Source organism: Homarus americanus, unplaced genomic scaffold (genome assembly GCF_018991925.1).
Source record: "Homarus americanus isolate GMGI-L3 unplaced genomic scaffold, GMGI_Hamer_2.0 scaffold5198, whole genome shotgun sequence".
Taxonomy (NCBI): Eukaryota; Metazoa; Arthropoda; class Malacostraca; order Decapoda; family Nephropidae; genus Homarus; species Homarus americanus.
Window position 1 is genome coordinate 732,298 of NW_024719086.1, and position 20,045 is coordinate 752,342.

The 20,045-nt window shown below is 41.0% G+C and overlaps 1 protein-coding gene across 4 annotated transcripts in view; it reads left to right on the plus strand.

Moving 5' to 3' along the window:
- The window catches only part of LOC121859916 (cyclin-dependent kinase-like 2), a 124,552-nt gene that overhangs the window by 57,860 nt on the left and 46,647 nt on the right, over positions 1-20,045 (plus strand). The window contains exon 1 of one of the 4 annotated variants that reach the window (XM_042356873.1): positions 15,458-17,133. The exons of the other annotated variants lie outside the window; for them this stretch is intronic. The gene's annotated coding sequence lies outside the window, so the exon portion shown is untranslated. Of the gene's footprint in view, positions 1-15,457; positions 17,134-20,045 lie in introns of those variants that run through there. 4 annotated transcript variants of the gene reach the window in all.

The following is a 20,045-nucleotide window of genomic DNA, read 5'->3' on the forward strand; positions in this document are numbered from 1 at the left end:
CCTGTCACGCCTGGGTGTTTCAGTCCCAGCTGATGCTGAGGTATTATGGGTACGTGTTGTGCCACGTGCCCACCCTCGCCACACTGCCTCTCCCATATACTGTGCCATCCACCTCGCTCACCCACCAGAGACACTCTGATCAATCACCTCAGACCGCCTCAGAGTTAGGTACCCATGTGCCAGGCTAGTACTATATGGGGATTATAACGAAATTGACACCAATGATATCCAGAATAAGCTGCTGCTCTCACAAGCTGTGAACCTCCCTACACGCGGTTAAAATACCCTTGACCTTATCTCAACTGACTTAGCGAACCAGTACCAACCAATTCAACCAATGCCTCCTATTGGGTGTAGCACACACATATCAGTGCTCTGGTCTCCAGCTCCCACTACCAGCCAAGTGCAGAGACCCTTACATTAAGACCTGCAGGCCGATTACTGACTCTGCAGTGCGTCTCTTCGGGCAGTGGATAGTTCACCATCCCTGGACTAAAGTACCGGGTTCCCGACTATACCGCCCTCCAGGATATATTAAAGTCTCCAAAATTGGGCCACCAACAACCACATCACCATCAACCATACCAAGACCATAGTTATGCACATCAACCTCTCCTCCAACCTTGTCCCACCTCCCTCCATTATTTTGGGCCCCAACACACTCCAGGTTGTGGATTCCACTAAGCTCCTCGGCGTCACTATAGATAACAAACTAAACTGAAAACACACGTCAGTACAGTACTCAAATTCTCCAGTTTTCGTCTCCACCTCCTCCGCCGACTCAAGTCCCCCAGAGTTCGTGCGCCCGAGTTCCTCAGTGTTTACTCAACATTTATACTTCCCAAGCTCACCTATGCCTCCCATACTTGATCTTCTTCTCTAAATCCCACACAACAGAAACATCTGGAAAAAGTGCAAAAGAGGGCATGCAAGATTATTCTCTCCCCTTCCTACTCCATATATCAATACGCACTCATCACATTGACCCTCTCAGTTCTGGCTGATCATCACCACGACCTCATCTGCAAATTTGGTGAGAAGCTTCTGCACCATCCTCGACACCGGCTCTTACTTCCACCCGAGATCCCTCGTCCGCGAATTGCCATTCGACACCACAACCGCATCCAGCCCATACGAGCACATACTGATCGCGATAGGAACAGCCCAGTCACAACCATTGCAAAAATTATCAACAACTCGTATTCAACTAATGTATTCACTCCCAGCCAATCTTACTTTTTGCACTGTTACTATGTTGAAATGCCCTGTAGTACAATCTTCTTCCCACATAGTTATTATATATCATGCGGTATTTGTATCAATTATGTTACCTGTATATTATTTGTCGATCAAGTGACCCATTCCCCAATTATGTAATTGTATATTTTCAGCCTTCTGGCTGCCATGTTATTTCAATAAACTATTAGTCATCATCATCATCATCATCATCATCATCATCATCATCATTACACACACACACACACACACGGAAGTCATTAGCATATGGACAGGTGTGTAGTACCAACCTACTTCGGTTGAGTTACTCTGTCGATAAGAACTGCCAGTAGAGAACTATTTACGTGGCCTCAATATTCCTTTGTGTAGGAACATGACCTAGAAAGCATTGCGTGTTTGTCTCTGGGCTATGTTTGGCGTGGGGTGCCTGGGCGGGTGGGTGTGAGGGTAGAAAGAACGGAGTGAGAGTGGGAGAGGGTGGGATTGTTTGTGGGTGGAAAGGAGAGAGGGAAAAGATGGGAGAGTGTCGTGAAAGGGCAGTCGGTGTAGGGTTAGATAGAGAAGAAGTGTTTGTGTGTTGCCGTGGCTGGAGTGAAACATGTGTAGGCATAGAAGAGGCAGGAGGTGGAGAAGAAGGGGGAAGAAGTGGTGGAGGGGGAGGATGAACGTTACTATAGGAAGAGAGGGGGAGGAGAGAAGAGGGGAGGGGGAGGGAGTGGAAAGGAGGGGGAGAAGAGGAGAGGGGAGGGGAGGGGAGGGTACAGGAAGACGATTGAGATTAGGTTAGGTTAGATTAGGTTTGGTTCGGTTAGGTTAGGTTAATAGGGGATGACACAGGAGGGGGACGGTGTAGAGGTTAACCTAGAGTTGACGTCAGATTGCTGTGTTTATGGGTAAGGAAATGATGATCTATATACTCTGTTAATGAGGAGTTGTTGCCCCTATAAACCTTAAGGCTTATCAACACATCAAATATTAATACTAGAAGCCCATAGACAAACACCTTGTCCTATAAATTCTCTTGTAGTTTCTGGGTCACTACGTTGGGTGTGTGTGAGTTTGTCCACCAGATCGACACTCTAAGTTAACACCAGTACTGAGACCACACCAATGTGTCACCAGTCAGGTGTGGTTGTAAAGTGACACCTAGGATAGAGAGTCATTATTCATTCTACCTGTCACGTTTAATTCACCCGGAAGTATTGACTCTGTTGTGTTGTTATTTGGGTCAACGTTCCTAGTTCTGTGGTTCCGAAGCCGTGTTTGTTGGTTTGGGATGATCAAGTTTGTGTTGAGGGACAGAGTTCAGACTGGATTGGATAAAGTAGGATTCTTGAAGGCCGAAAGTTCGCTTAACTGGGATATTTTATTATTATTATTCGCCTTAACTGTGATTCTTTATTAGAACTATTCGCCTTAACTGTGATTCTTTATTATTATTATTCGCCTTAACTGTGATTCTGTATTATTATTATTCGCCTAAACTATGATTCTTTAGTATTATTATTCGCCTTAACTGTGATTCTGTGATTCTAGGAGATGTTGCAGGGGGGGCGGCGATGTCGTTCACCATTGGCGGCTCATACACTGAACATCGTAAAACACACGTTTCTCCTATTACGTCTGTCGGTCTGTCTGTGTCTGTACCTCTCTCTCTCTCTCCAAAGGCAGCTGACCACTTACTTCTTGGCTTATTCCTTCAACCTTGTACTCAGTGTTGCCTCACCATATCAGTTTCCAAACACCGGAACTTCCAACAAACAATACTCGTACACTGGCCACACGCTAACTCTAATACTACTACTAATTATAATAATGGAAAATACTCAAAGAACACACACTCAATCATTCTGTTAGTGTGTAATTTAACAAAAGCTTTCAATACAACACGTTAGCTAGAGCGTGATAGTTTTCTCTGGTGGGGAAGTGTTGGTCTTAACTCTGATGCAGTTGTTTTTTTTCGTCTTCTTTAACCCACTTGTTGACATTCAGGTTACCGTAAATAATTATATCATCAGAAAGATCATTGATAACCATAGAAATGATTTTGTATCATGTTATTAAGTCGAGATGATAATTTAAATATGAATGTGCTGGTCATCTTCTGAGGGGAGTTGTCCCTGGAGTCATCTCTACCCGGTACCGAAGTTTAGCAACACCCACACACACACACAAACACACACACACACACACACACACACCATCCCCGACACCGGCCCTACTACCACCTGAGATCCCCTGTCCGAGAATTGCTGTTCGACACCACAACCGCATCCAGCCCATACGTGCACGAACTGATCGCTATAAGAACAGCCCAGTCCCAACCATTGTAAAATTATCAATAACATGTAATAAATCAGTGTATTCACTCCCAGTAAACACTGCTCCCTACACTGTCACTATGTTGAAATGAACTGTAGTTTGAGCTGATCCCCATCTAAGTTATTATATGTCTTATTTGTGTCACTTGCATATTATTTGTAATTCGTAACCCATTCCCCAAATATGTTACTGTATATTTTCAGCCTTCTGGCTGCCAAGCTCTTTCAATAAACCGTTAATTATTATTATTATTATATACTATAGGTGTTTAAATATATGTTATAGTTATAAATTGCAGTGCCGATACAATATAAAATGCAAAGAAACTCGAAATATATGTAGTACAGTATATAGCTGCTGGGGTTATTTACTTATTTATTACTTTACTGTTGTTTTGAGTAACTTTCAATTTAATTATTTTTTTCCGAAATTTATGTTGACATTTAAATTTCTTTAGAATAAATAATAATATCATAATTCAATTACTAGTGCCGTTCAACTTCATCTGTACCTGCACTGTACCTGTACCTGCACTGTACCTGTACCTGCACTGTACCTGTACCTGCACTGTACCTGTACCTGCACTGTACCTGTACCTGCACTGTACCTGTACCTGCACTGTACCTGTACCTGCACTGTACCTGTATTTGTACCTTGTCCTTCAATGAGTCAGCTGATCGAATCATCCTTGTATTGTGAGTTATTGTCCTTCCGTCTTGTCCTCTTTTTCCTTTCCTTATTCCTCTTATTTCTTCCCTTATTCCTTCTCCCACCCCCTTGTTTTCTTTTCTATTTCTCCTTCCTTTTCTTTTATCTCCTCCCTCTCCTCTGTTTCTGATCACTCTCTGTTTCTCCCTGTCTCTTATCGCCCTCTACCTCCTTTCCTTCTTCGTTTGTCTTGTTCTTCACCTTCCTCTCTCTCACATCTTTCTGCTTTTTCTCACTCATCTACCTCTTCGTTCTAATTCCCTCTCCCCCTCCCTCCCTCCCTCACTCCTTCCCTTCCTTCTCCCTCAGTTCCTTCCTTGTATTCCAGACCCTCCCTTCCCTTCCTCTACCCCAGACACTTCCCCCTTCCATCAGTCACTTCTCTCCCTTCTTTTACCTTCAGCCAATCTCCCTCCTCTTTCCCTCTCCCCCTCTTCCCTTCCTCCTACGTGTCACTGTACTTCCGGTTTGAGTAGCGTGTCGACCAAGTCAGCGGAAGTCATGCGAGAACCTAAGTGGGGTGACCCGGTCAGTTGAGCCTCTGACGTGCGTTGTGACTCTCAGCTGATCCATCACAGAATGTAAACAACAGACAAAAGAACTACGACTGACAAAAGTCCCCGTGTCAGTTGCAGGTCAAATGGGCCCCAGTCCTAATAGGCCCCGTCTATCTTAACCTAAAGTAAGACTGCGGCCTATGGGTGAGTTAGGTTAAATTTGGTGCCTTTTAGAAATTGGGCCTATTTGGAATGGGACCTATTAGAAATGGGGCCTATGGGAAATGGAATCGATTAGAAGTGGTTCTTTGAAATGGGGCCTATTAGATGCAAGGCCTATTAGAAGTGGTCTTAGAAATGTGACCCATTAGGACTTAAGGCCCATTTGACTTATCACTCTCATATTGGGACTTTGATTAGGTACCTTGGTAGCAGTTGGCGCTGAGTCTTGATTTAGGGATATACGTCTTACCTTACTTCGTGTGTGTGTGTGTGTGTGTGTGTGTGTGTGTGTGTGTGTGTGTGTGTGTGTGGATACAGTGTGTTGTATTCATCGTGTCAATAACAGGCTGTGATGTCTAGAGGACTTTTACTCTTCTTATTGTATTTATTGTATTTACGTGTAGTTTTGGATGTTTCTGGTCAACGTAATTATTTTTGTGTCTATTATAAGGTGAAAGATATTGTCATTTCTCTTGTAAACACTTTATATTGTAAAGGACAAAAACATATATATATTGTAAGGACAAAATCATATATATATATATATATATATATATATATATATATATATATATATATATATATATATTTTTTTTTTTTTTTAAATAACTTAGTAGATATGTTTACAGACTAAGAAACATTTTGGCATTGATTTAAACAAGACAAGAGAGGCAATACCTCACCTGCATGCCAGTAACACAGTAAAATATTTTTGTTTATAGCATAATTATATATTTTTTAATATATTACGCCAGTGTACGTGTCAGATCCACTGAAGATTTTAGTTAAAAAAATAATAAGATGCCAGATCTGTGTACAAGATTTGACATAAAATATATATAATTACTATATGTACTAATCTTCTTAAATTAATTTTTATTTTACGTGGCTTACAAATGGGGAGTTTCAGACCAATGTTCGAGGTATCGGGAATACCTGCAGCATTTCAGACAAATGTGTTCACTGATCACTAGCTTGCAATCACAATACAGTATTATTTTAAATATAAACCTGGGGTCAATAAAAACGCACATGACCTATTTTTCATTATACTGCTTCTCGTCTTCACCAGGCTAATAGACGTTCACCTGCCGTGAAGGTTGGAAGATGTTATTCGTCTACTGATGTGGTGCGTTGTGGTTTATACAGGTGTTTGCAAACAGAGGTTGTGTTGTGTTGACACCCAGGCAGTGAAGGAACCCAACAAGGCTGTTGTGGCGGTCCTGAGGTCATGTTGTCTAGTATGTCACAAAACTCCTCAGGCACACCTGTTGAGTAGTTGGACACCTGAACACTGACACGAGTAAGGTTGGTCACTCTCCCACCGAGTATCTCCACGCACTGGTATTCTCCGGCGACTGTAATATCGAAGTCGTGGAAAACGAGTTGACAGTGAGGAATGTGTTCCTTACATCCTATGGTGTAGACTTGTCGCCCCTCCTCATAGGTCCACACCGTCTTGTTGTTCCTCGCTGTCTGCCACAAGACCTTGTAGTTTTCTAAGTGAGTTATGTGACTGTGCTGCCCCCAGCAGTACAAGAATGCTTCCGCCATGTACTCGATGTTGACAGTCGTGCCGTTAGCAATGATAGTGCGATGCAACGAACTCCCATGAAGCGTAAACAAGGACTTTACGGCGGTGGCGGCCATGGCCGCTACCATCACGCCGATGGTGTTCTTCAATATTTTCATCGTCCTCTGCTGGAATGTTTTGATCAGGGAGCACCCGAGAGTTGAACCACAGTGTGTTTCCAGGCTTACCAGGGATGTCACCCGCTGTGTCTGTGTGCACGGGACGAGTGGTGACCAAGATCTGTTTACCTCACCAGCAGCGGAGAAAGGAGTCCCAATACAAACACAGTAGTTCAAATACCAGAGATATCGTTGCCTGGCCCTATTGTCACCTGCAGCTTATCAGGAGCTACAATACGTTTTTGGCCTTAGTTTGTCACTGCCAATTGTGTTACTATTGTGGAAGAAAATAGACAGTACTTACAGTATATGAAAAAAGCAAGGCTACTGATCATTAACTGTCTCATAGTTACTGATAACGGGAGAAAAATGTCATTGTTCGTCACATGCAGTACAATGAGTGTGCACTGCGCTTCTCGTCAGATGTGGTAGATGAATATTTTGTGGTATAGATGCAAATATAAATACAAGTCATTAATTTAGGAATAGGAAACGTGAGTCATGTTTCCTAACACACACACACACACACTCTTTTAGTCGAACACAATGAGGTCACCACACTGAAATATTGAGCATCATGGGAGAGGTTGCCGGTCTTTACCAGTTTAGTGTAATGGTGTTGGGTGAGTCAGTCTTAGTCACTCTCCTTATCATTTAGCACAATATTATCTCTGTGTTTATCCCCCTCATCTCCTCCTTCCACTCCCTCTATCAACCATTTTCCCTTTCTCTTACTTCTCTCCCCCTCCCCCTTACCTCTATCCCTTCCTTCTTACTCTCTTCCACTGTCTCTCACTTCCCCTCTCACCCCTTTCCATCCTTCTTACCATTTCTCCGTCCTTCTCAACCTCTTTCTCACCCTCTCTCTCACCCTTCTGCCCTCCCACGCACCCCCTCCCCTTCCTATCTCTCTCACTCTCTCCCCTTCCTCGTACCCCTTCTTTTCCTCCCTACCTTCCCTCCTTCCCTCTCCCTCTTGTTCCTCTCCCTTGCCTAGCACTGTTCTTTTTCCGCTCACTTTTCTCTCTATTCTCACCCCCTGTCTCTCATTCCTTCTCCTTTCTCTCCATTATTTCCCTCTTCGTTCTGTCTTTTTTTACATTCCTTCTTATCATATAGCTTACACCTCTCTCTCTCTCTCTCTCTCTCTCTCTCTCTCTCTCTCTCCTCTCTCTCTCTCTCTCTCTCTCTCTCTCTCTCTCTCTCTCTCTTCTCCCTTTCCTTCCTCCTTCGCCTTCATCCACCTCATTACATCATTTCCTCCCATTAATACTCTCCTCCCTCCCTTCCTTCTCTCTGCCGTCCTCCTCCTACCTCCCCATTCCTCCCACCTCTCTCCCTGCCTGCTTCTTCCCCTCCCTCCTTGACTCCTCCTTTTCCATACTTCCCACATCCCTTCTCCCTTATCATCTTTCTCCCTCTTCCTCCCTCCCTTCCTTACTCCTCTTCCTTCCTTCTTCACCTATCCCCACACTCTCCCCTCACCTTCCTCCCTCCCTCACCTTCACCTCTCCCTCCCCCTTCCTCCTTCCCCTCCCCTTCCTCCCTCCTTTCCTCTCCCACCTCTTACCTCCACCCAACCCCCCAGCACCCACATCCCCCACACCACAACTATCACCCAGATCTGAGCAGCCAGGTGCCATTAGCTACCTGTATAGAGTAAGGGTCAGGTAATCAGTGTGAGAGCCATTTGACTGCACCTGGACTAGTTGCTAGCAAGACCTGTGTACCTTTCTGATTTAGAGGTCCTTTAACACTAAGATTATTTAAGAAACACTTCACTAGGTCTTGGGTGTTAGGTGCTTCAACTGCCAGGTTTATGAAGCACACCGAACAGGTCTTAATTTTTTAGGTGCTTCAACTGCTTCCCATCACCTGGTCGACAATTTAATAAATATCGGTCTATTACTTCATATTGTTTATTTATTTTTATTTATTCGTCATTTTGAATATCGTTTTTATTTGCATATTTTAATTTTCTCTAAAGATATTTTTATTGTATTTCGTACTTTTTTTTCTTTTAAGGCTTTCTCTGTGTTCATTATGTCTATCCTTTCATTCATCGTTTTGCCTTTCTTTCAATCTACAGTTTCATCCATCCTAATTTCCATCATCCTTCCATCCATCCATCCATCCACCCACCCATCCATCCATCCATCCATCCATCCATCCATCCACCCCTAACATATTCACACGGATCATAGGGAGGATGGTTTCTGCGGTGCCTCTGATATATAAGACCTATCTCCCGGTCTTGATAACAGCGGTCAGATGAGGTCTAGTGTCTGGCTACCAAACAGATACAATTTTTCCAGGAACTGTGGGAACAATAGTGATGGTGACAGCGAGAGGTAGATGGTGGGCGTTGTATTGTTGAGACCAGAAAGGTGAATGTAGGTGAGGTCATAGGTCATAGGTCATAGGTTAGGTTAGGTATAAGTATAGATTTTAGGTTATATAATGTACTGGTATAGTGGTTCCAAAGTGGTGACAATATCATTAAATTGGTACCTTATAGATAGAGATAAATGTATATAAACTCTTACTTAGTGGCAATTAATAATATCTTGGTGAAAGTGTATTTACGTGTGTGTGTGGGTGTGTGTGTGTGGGTGTGTGGTGTGTGTGTGTGTGTGTGTGTGTGTGTGTGTGTGTGTGTGTGTGTGTGTATGTGTGTGTTTTTCCTTACACAGTCCAACTACCCCTACATCTTCCCTGATAAAAAAAAATAATCAGATGAAAATCTTACTATTAATAGGAAATGTTACAGAGCTCAATGAATAGACAACTGTACTTAGAATAGAAAAAAATAATAGATTACTGTATTAATAGGCACACATTTAAAGTGTGAACTAAGAAAATTGAAAGAAAAAATAATAATTGATATAATTTAAATATTTATTGGCTTGAAAAAAAAACGATTCCAGAAAAAAAAATAGATGTAGTTTTTCATTCTTATATTAAAAAAAAAAAACACATACTAAACCTCGAAACAATACAGTGTAAGAATTGTGTAATGTTTCGTTCAGTTTTACACAAATTTTCGGTCATCTTGTGAAGGACATTGAAGATATATTGAGTAAAAAGTAAGCAAGGCCGAGAGTAGACAACGTAGAAAGTAGACAATGTAGAAAGTAGACAATGTAGAAAGTAGACTAATACATCTGACTGTATACTAATTTTTCTGTACACAAAGAGACAGTGTGGCCGACATTGCACTCGAGTTAGGAACCCATTCACAGCCGGATCTACTGAGGACCCCCTAGCACAAACCAGTGACCTTTAGGATAGAACTCGAGCACTGTTTCCATACAGCCACCGTAACCCCATCTAAAATCCAGTCGAGTAATTACGTATTCAGGAAAGTCAAGGGAGGACAATGCCTCTGTCAGACCCTAGACGAGCGGCTGGAGGGTCGGGTTATGGTAGGATCCCTGTAAAGAAACTCGTAATACTTTCACTCAGTCCGTCCGTAATTCTGTCTGTCCAGGTTTTCTTCACGCCGTTCATACTGTATTTCCGTCCGTCTGTCCTTTTCCGTACGACCTAAGTTTATTTACATGTTTTTTTTTTCATTGTAGAATTCATGAAACATCATTCTTCTTGAAGCTTTTAAAACTCATGTTCTTCCATCGATCACTTTCATGTTTAAGGTTCTTGACACTCAGCGATCTCTTTCCCATTAAAACCCTGAAACTCCAGCTATCAGGGATTTCATATAAGCTGTAAGTCTTCTGTAATCTATATTTCGGGGACTTTATTCTTATACCATCTATTTTATTTTTCTCAAGAGACTTAATTCGCTTCAAGGTCTCAGTTGTGTTTGGGGCTTAGATTCACGATCCTTTAAAAATGTTTCAGATTGTGTTTTGATGGTGACAATGTATTAAAGCACTTATACCCGATGATCTAAGGGTCTCATTATCTTTTCTGTTCTACAACTCGAACATCCAGGATCTTATCTTCTCCGAGAGCTTTTGGTATTAGTTATAAGTCTTACTGGTTCTTTGTTAAAGCTCTAAAGTGGTGCTGGCTCATATCACAGGCTTGATTATACTGTTTATGTTGATATCATAGGGGATAATTTTCTTCATTTTTCACTCGGTAGTATATTTCCTATGTGTGTGTGTGTGTGTGTGTGTGTGTGTGCATTTATTTTTGTGTGTATTGTGCGTGTGTATTTGTTTCTGCTTGTGTGTGTTTATGCATATATATGTGTGTGAATGTATGATTGTTCTTACACACACACACACACACACACACACACACACACACACACACACACACACACACACACACACACACTCGCGTGAGTATAAGAAATAAAAGAGACACTGAGAAGATAAAAATGACAAGAGACGGCGAGAGATAATAAAGACCTTCACTATATGAACTGCGTGACTGAGGGAGAAAGGGTGGAGGGAGTGAGGGAGGAGTGAGGGAGAGAGTGAGGGAGGGGAAAGGAAGGAGGGGGAAGGGAGGATGAAAGGAGAGAGACAGACAAACAGACAAACATAAGAAAAGGGAGGAAGGAAAGAGAGATAAGGAAGAAATAATCAACTAAAAGAGGAAGAAGGCCACTTGGTTGGAGTGCAGAGAGGGAGAAGGCAGAGGAAGAGGGTGAAGAAGAAGACTCAGCCGATCATCGTCTATCACTCCTCGTTCCCTTCCTTCCTCCTCGTTCCCTTCCTTCCTCCTCGTTCCCTTCCTTCCTCCTCGTTCCCTTCCTTCCTCCTCGTTCCCTTCCTTCCTCCTCGTTCCCTTCCTTCCTCCTCGTTCTATGGCTCAGGTACACGAAAGACGTAAGCTCCTCTGATTAGGTTATAAAGGAGAAAGATTAGTTTGTTGTCTCTAATCCTTTTATAACTCTAGTTAATTAATTAGTAACTCATTTGTGATTAGCTAGATAGGGTTTTTTATTGGAAGTTTATTTTGCTGTATCTTGTGGTTAATTATTTTACGAAATTATGAATCTAACCTAATCTAACCTAACCTAACCTAACCTAACCTAACCTAGTAACACATAAGTAGTTTTTCCTTCACTTTGTAAACTGGATCGACTTGGTGTCCTCTGTTACGACCAAGCGAACGCTGTATCCACTCCGCCACGGCTCACCATATGGAACATCAATTGCTGAAAAGTAGCGAATAATAGCAGAGGTATCAAGAGTAAAAAACAAATGATCAATAACTAGTCCACCAATAGCATTTGTAGCCGAATTTCCAATAGCAGCTCACTATATCGTTTAAATGCTTCTCGTGGTAAACTCTCCTAAAATGTGTCTCGTAGTTTTAGTGATGAGGTTAGCAAAAATAGCGACAATATAAGAGACTCGCCCAACAGACTTGATTAATGAGGCACAGATACATTAAACATAGCTCTCTCTCTCTCGTCACAACCCACAGTCAATATAGCCAACGTAGCCAATGATAGCCTACAAATAGCCCACTTGTAAACATGAAAGTCACACACACACACACACACACACACACACACACACACACACACACACACACACACACACACACACACACACACACACACGCGCGCCTTCATCAACACGTAAACACAGAAGCCTCTATCCCTCACCTACACTACACTCGAGAGAAAATGACCAGATTCCAACATAAAAAGGGCCTAATATCACACATTATTGGCCATTAAATTACATGGTACACGAACACCCCTTAAACAGGCTTTTTAGGGGTGGGGGTGGGGTCCCTTTTATGGGTGAAGTCGATTGCTCCTTAAAATTTAGGTAATCAAGGTAGAGGCAGGTGGATGCGTGCGTGAATGGAATTGATTTTAGAGAGAGGAGATTGGCTGAGAGAGAGAGAGAGAGAGAGAGAGGTGTATAGAAGGTGAGCTGTGGAAGAAATAAGAGCGAAAGAATGAGTAATCACTATAGAACACACACACACACACACACACACACACACACCACTATTGATCTTCCATCTAATCCCTGTACTGTGTCGATTTTGCTTTCACCTGCCATATTGATCCGCCCTGCCTGCTCCTCTACCTTACCTGTACTGCTAATTACCTCTCCCATCATGCCAAGTTTCTCTCTGAATCATTCTCTCTTCCTCTTCATTTCTCTTCCATTCTCTTCCATCTCAAAATTCGTCTTATTTTATCATTCTCTGAGTTTTTTTCCTTTTTCTCCTGGGAATTATTATCTGTTCCATCTCTGTTCTCGTTCTCTTCCATTTAATTAATTGTTCAGGTGAGTCATTCTGTTTTTTAAGTTAATTTTAGTTTCATATTAATTCGTTCTAATTAATTTCCACGTAATATTTTTTTGAGTATTTTCTTTTTCTTATCTTTTTTTCCATAATAGTTCACATTCTCTTTTCCATCTTTTATCAGACTTTTCTCTTTCATCAATTTCTATTTCATCGTCTTTTCCATTCCTTCTATTTTCTGTTCCTTTTTTATCGTTGTTATTCTCCTGTTCCTTCTTATTAAATCTCCTTTGCATCATTTTCTTTTCCTCTCTTGTCCTCTTCCATCTACAAGGTTCTAATTCTCTGTTCCTTCTTGCCATTCGTCCTTCATTACCATCCTCTCTTTTCCTCTTAAAGTTCTGTTCCATCAATATCTTAATATTCTTCAAACGCTTCCTTCTCAACTCTATTCTTCCTATTTCACACTTCCATCCCATTACTGTTCCAATTAACCTATTTTATACGTCTCTAGAACCAAATTTAACCCTATTAAAAATAATCTAATTCTTTTCTGGTTCCATCATCATCATCATCATCATCATCAAATCATCATTTCCTTACCTAATTCGTTTATTGGATTTTCACCTGATATCTCACACTAATTACAGGTATCTCCCTTATTCACAGTTATCACGCGGCGTTTGCTAATTCCCAGTTATCATGCATTGTTTACTTAATTCTTCGTTTATCGTTGCCTTTTTTTACTTGTTGGCTGTACGAATGTCTACCTCCCCCTCCCACCTTTCCCACCTTTCCCTGTATGTAATTTTGGTGATATTTTCATGGATCTTGTTCTGAGTAAATAAGCTTATTACGTTTTAGTTCAGTTTTATTATACCTTGTCTGTTATATGATGTTACAATATTTTTTCTTTAGGTTATTAACTATAGTACACTTAATACAGGTTAATTACTTGTGTTCTTGTTAAAATTAATACTTGATCAAATTTAAAATTGTGTGTGATAGAGTAAAGTGAAATTATAATCAGAATCGAAAAGAATTTGTTTTTTCTTTTATATTAAGTAAGTATAACTTCTTGTATTAGGAGTTTCTTGATTCCAGGATTCCTAAGACTTTTTTTTATTACTGCGTTAGAAATATCTAAGGCTCCAGTTTAACTTGGTTCCAAAATTTCTTGTTTATATTCTTACTAGGCTTCAAAATACCAAGGTTCTAGTGTTTCAAGGTTACAAAATTCGTAGGTTTTATTGAGCCTAGGTTCCATCATTCCAATATCCAACAATTCATAGGTTTATAATTTCTAGGCTCCACAATTCCTAGATTCCATAACTCTGATCTTACTAGAGTTCAGGATGAGGTTCCATTCCTACGATCCTCTCTTTCTTGGGTTTCAATATTCCTAAATTTCAAAATTCCTAGGTTCCAGAATAAACACACACACACACACACACGCACACACACACACACACACACACACACACGCACACACACACACACACACACACACGCACACACGCACACACACACACACACACACACACACACACACACACACACACACACACACACACACACACACACACACACAAACAGGTGAACCTTCTATCTTAACACGCATCCCTCATGACAGTGACGTAAAGCCACGCAAACTTCAACGTGCTGACAACCAGACTACAACAGCCAGACGGACACTGCCTCTATGTGCTGTCTCCTGGCTGTGAATATCCCTTACCCCTAAAATATATCTCAGTGTGTGTGTGTGTGTGTGTGTGTGTGTGAAATTCGACATCGACAAGGGTGGTATAGTTGATGTTTGTTCTGGATGCAGTTTCACGGTAAAGGTCCAGGGGCTTGAGCACGCGGTAGATGTCTGAGGGGAATCGATACCCGACGTCCGTATCATCGCTCGACTTTTATTCCGATAAATGCGTTGGTTTTGGTGATATATATATTTTTCAATGATTTCTTCATCCCTGTGTATATTTATATGATTAATGAAATTTTTATCATATTTTTTATAACATTCGTCATTGTTTTTTTGCTATAGATGTTTTAACTTAATTAGAGGTATATGATTGGATGGCATTTCAAGGGAGTAATATTCTTAATCGAAGCCGAGGGTTGATGTTATGATTCGGACGATGTGTTAGACGCAGTAGTAGGTGCATGCCTTTCTCCCTCTGGGGTGGTTGTAGGGCACTGTAGGACTGTAGGTCATTCAATTATCCCTACTTCCACTCATTATGGTCCATCAGTGGCCAAAACGAGCAGTAATGACCGTATGTTTGTTAGTTAGATAAAGTGGACCATATCGGAAATGAATGTTTTGTTCCCCATGCACCTTGTCTGAAATCTTGCCAGGTGTATCAATACGTTCAATTACGCATTAAAAATCACAAAATAATCCCTCTCATAATTGTATTTAACATATTACTAGATATGATTAAATTAGTCTCCTTTGTGAAATAATGTAAATGGAAATGAGAGAAGAAGTAGAGAGATGAATAAAATAAATAGAAAAGAGGAGAGAGGCAACTGGTAGCAGCCCCCCGCATGGTGTGGTTGGCGTCGTTGTGGTCTTCCCGGATAGTGTTTGGCTACCTGGCAGTCAGTCAGTCATTCACCTGGCTGAGGGCTACACTAGCGTCTAATTTCCGCACGCCCATGCTAGCTCATCTCTCACACCGGTGCTCATTATCAAGTTAGAAAGAACAAGTACCGACTGATGCTTGCAGCTGTGTCCTCAGTCCTCGAGCCATTTACTGAGAAAGTCGGAGTTGGTTATTTAGGAAGACAAGATAACGATCTGAAGGAACAGAGTTGTATTGTTCTGGTGACAACTGGTTAATAAGACTCACACTGGCTTACTGCCACCACCTGTGAGCTGAGAGTCGAGATTATACTACACCTGCAGCACTCACACACCCGGTAGTATACTGAAGTTTGATATAACGAAGAATATATCAAGTAATTAAACACGTGTACGAAAGAGAGCGAGTCGGTGCAGGTGAAAAGCAAACTTGAGGACTCGTGTAAAACCACAAGTATAGTCCAAAATGAATTCGATGTAACTGGAAGTATACTTGAATATATACATCAAAAGGTATATCTCAGCTCCATTTAACGAAGAATAACAACCAATATTTCAGGAAGAGAGTTGGTGGAGTGACTAACGTGCTCACCTGCCGTGTTGAGTCTGTCTGGGCTACGACTTGATATACCCACGTCAAGACTTCATTCCAACGCCGAAAATAACAGTGAGAGTTTAGTCCCTTCGCTGGTGCCTGGAGAGCGAGGGTCACCTTCCACCCCTGGCCAGTTGACCTTTCAGTGTATGTGTTATGGTTGGCACTAATGCCTTTATAAATAATGCTAGCGTCTGCGTAGATGATGACAGTGGCTGTGTGTGCATTATTATTCCCCTTGTAAACAATATAGAGGTCTGCTTAACAACATTAGTGCCTGTAGAGACGATATAGTGCCTGGAGAGACGATATAGTGCCTGTAGAGACGATATAGTGCCAGTAGAGACGATATAGTGCCAGTAGAGACGATACCGATAACAGTGCCTGTTTACGATATACTGGTGTCTGTATCAACAAAACGATACCTCTAGTAATTTGGACGATAATTGTTTGTTAACGCGATTCCAGTCTCTGCTTTCTTACTACCATTGTTACAGAAATCCCAGAGGCTAAAATCTACTTCCTAGTACTAATATGGTTGACTTCGGTGATTACAGAAGATGACTGCGGCACAGAAAACAAAGGATTATTAGAAATAGGATAATTACAGCTTCCCAAACCAACACGCCATCAGACGAGGAAATCCTTTAACAACGCCTAAAAATAGAAACGAATTTTCAAGGTGACCAACTCTGATCTACGTCATAAGTCAGTTGTGTCTTGTTGATCCAGGACTGAGGGGTCGGTGAGTCATACCCAGTGGATAAAAACAACATGAATAATAAACAATGAATGTGGTTTTGTGAGTAAGGTCTATGAATAAAATGCTAATAAAAGAAACCCCAAAAGATAAAATCCAATGAATGACACTGAATAAAAGCCACTGAATCGAACCCAATGAATCAATTTTAGTGAATAAGACCCAAGTAATAACCTCGATGAATATTTTATTGAATGACTAAAAACCGATGAATAAAAACCCAGTGAATGAGATACAGTTAGAGAGGTAATTATAAGATGCAGACGTCACCAGTTTCAAGACACGTGAAGTGAACAAGGACGCCATCGGTACCCAGCAGGTGAGTCACTTTACGGTGTGTTTACCTGAGTCACGGCGGCGTATACTGTACACGTGAATGATATCAGAAAGTTTGAAAGCGCTCGATAGGCAGGTATGGCTCAAGACATATGGCTGTAAACGCCTGAGGAAAGTCTTCATCTTGTAGTGGATTAATGATGATGGTGATGATGATGATGATAGTGATGATGAACATAATAATGGTGATGAAAAATATAATATTTTTTTTATGTTTGCTTACTGAGACTTGTTTCAGGTAAAGTCTCATTTCAAAGGATAAGTGAGTCCTTCTCGTAATTGATGGGATGAATATCTTTTTGTCACGTAAATCGCTCGGCCAACTAAAGTACTGGAGTCATTTCAAACTGTTTTGTGTGCCTAGTAATGTAGTTTCTTGTTGTCATTGACTTTATTTATTTTCATCCTCTTAATTCCTCCTAGATAATGATCGCTCAAGGACATCTAATATTTACCCCATCTCCATAAACTATAGATCTACAGTTTTTGATTAGGTATGTATAGGGAAGGTCTTAATTTGCATAATCATTGAAGTTTTTATCCACTAAGTCGAGGGGTCATCCTGGGTTCAATTGGACATATTTATTGATATGGATCTCAATAAACAAAAAAGGTTGACACCCCTCATGTGAAAAGCTTCAGGAAAAGAGTACTTGAAATCTTGTCTAAATAATGCAGTGTTGTCTGGTACTGTAGTTGGCTCATACATTACTTCAAGGACAGCGTTAGTTTCAATTCTAGGAAGCCTTAGTGGTCTTTCATATAAGTGATGGTAAAGTTGGTAAAAGTGATGTGTGATTATGTTAGTCATACTTATAAAAACAGTTCTATGTGTGAAGTATTGTTGATGTAAATTAAGTATTTTTTTATATGACAAAGGAAAAAAGGCCTTTATACTAATCAAACGTGAAACTTCACCTTCAGGACTGACGTGCTCATCACACAACCAACTGTTATCACCCTCAGTAATAACTCGTACATGAAGGTGCAATTATCGAATTTTATCATTAAGATGGTTATCAGCTAATTTGACTCTTAATTGCTAAGGTAAGATCAAAGGCTGTCCTGAGGCTTCTGGTCATAAACATTCCCTCGGCATCGTCTCTGTTGTGTCTTGGTTGGTTTTCATGTTAAGTCATCTGTGTTTGTCTCAGGTGTGTCCTCAGTGTTCATTGATCATAGAGCAGAGAGGTTTAGCTAGTTCCGGGGAGAACTTCATTGGTAGGTCTATGGGAGTGGTGGAGCGCTCAAACCTGAGTTGGTTCAATCACCGAGCGACTTTGTATTTTTGCATTAAGTCATTGGGAGAGGGGACTGATACGTAAGCTGGGAGACAGGTTGTGTTAAGCTGGGGGAGTGTCTGGCATATAGTTGCAAAATAATTGTTAGTTTGTCATACCACTAACTGATGTTGATCTGCTTCAGGTGTTGCAGCTTAGTTGGATAGTGAGACGTCCTTGATCCGCGGTATGATCCAGGGCAAGTCAGTTGGGTGTAATCTGACGGACTTTTCAGGGAAGAAGTGGTGGTGTTAGGTAAGGTTGGGTTAGGTCTCTACGTCATTCACACTTAGTACTTCAGCCCGAAAAGATGCGTTGCGGAGTCAGTAATCGGTCTCTAGGTCTTGATGTAAGGGTTCTGTAGTTGGCTGGTGGTGGGAGCTGGAGGCCAGAACACTGATAGCTCTGTGCTACACTCGATAGAAGACATTGGTTGAGGTGGCTGGTACTGGTCCGCTAAGGCGTTAAGATAAGGTCAAAAGTGTTTTGACCTTGTGTAGGAAAGTTCACAACTTATTACAGTAGCAGCTGTTCCTTGAGGTCAATGGTGTGTGTGTGTGTGTGTGTGTGTGTGTGTGTGTGTTTACAAAAGTGGTCCTATCTGCACAAGTATTTACAGCATCACCTCTAGGATAATGTTACCTGTAGATTAATATTAACTGTAGTTCAGTATTACCTATTTTGTCACATAATCTTTTCCTCAATAAAGACTAATTAATTATTCCTCATTTAACAAATTATCTCTCTCACTCTAAATCTTCTCTCTCATTTTCTCATACTCATTTTCACTCACAATTTCTCCTTCTCCCAATGTTTCTCAGTTTGTTTCTCTTTCTGCCCGGCTCTCATTCTGTCTCACTCTCTCAATCACTCTTCTCACTAACAATCTTCTACCGCCCTCACTCTTTCTTTCTTTCTTTCTTTCTTTCTTTCTTTCTTTCACCAGCCACAACAAAGGAGGGTGTATGACCTCACCTTGTAACGCTACAAATATTTGGAATCGATAAATTCTTCACATATTTACAAGTTTCGCGTTTTCCTTTAAATTTCTGGAGGGTTTTATTGACTAGTGACTATTAATACTTGACTAGTGACTAGTAATCCTTGACTAGTGACTATTAATACTTGACTGGTGACTAGTAATCCTTGTCTAGTGACTATTAATACTTGACTGGTGACTATTAATACTTGACTGTATTTTATTATTATTATTATTATTAATATTATTGTTAGTATTATTATTAGCATTATTAGTATTATTATTACTGGGCGTTTGAAGAATTAGATAAAATAAATTGAAGAAAGAAAGTTGTTAAAATTTTTAGTGATATTGTTGAAAGTTGCAACCAGGTATTGAGGCCTGACACCTATTAGGCCTTGGTAGTGTGTGTGTGTGTGTGTGTGTTCCTTGACCAGCCCACTCACGCCACTCCTTGTTACTCATTTAAGTTACTCACGTCACTTGGTTTTCCTCATTTGAATCTCTTACGTCACTCCTTTGTTACTCAGTGAGTCGGTCGCGTCACTTTTTACTCAGCGATTCAACACTCTAGTTACTAATTAAAACTGACTCAGCGTGGCAGGTAACAGCCGGACAGGTGAGTCTTGCGTGTAC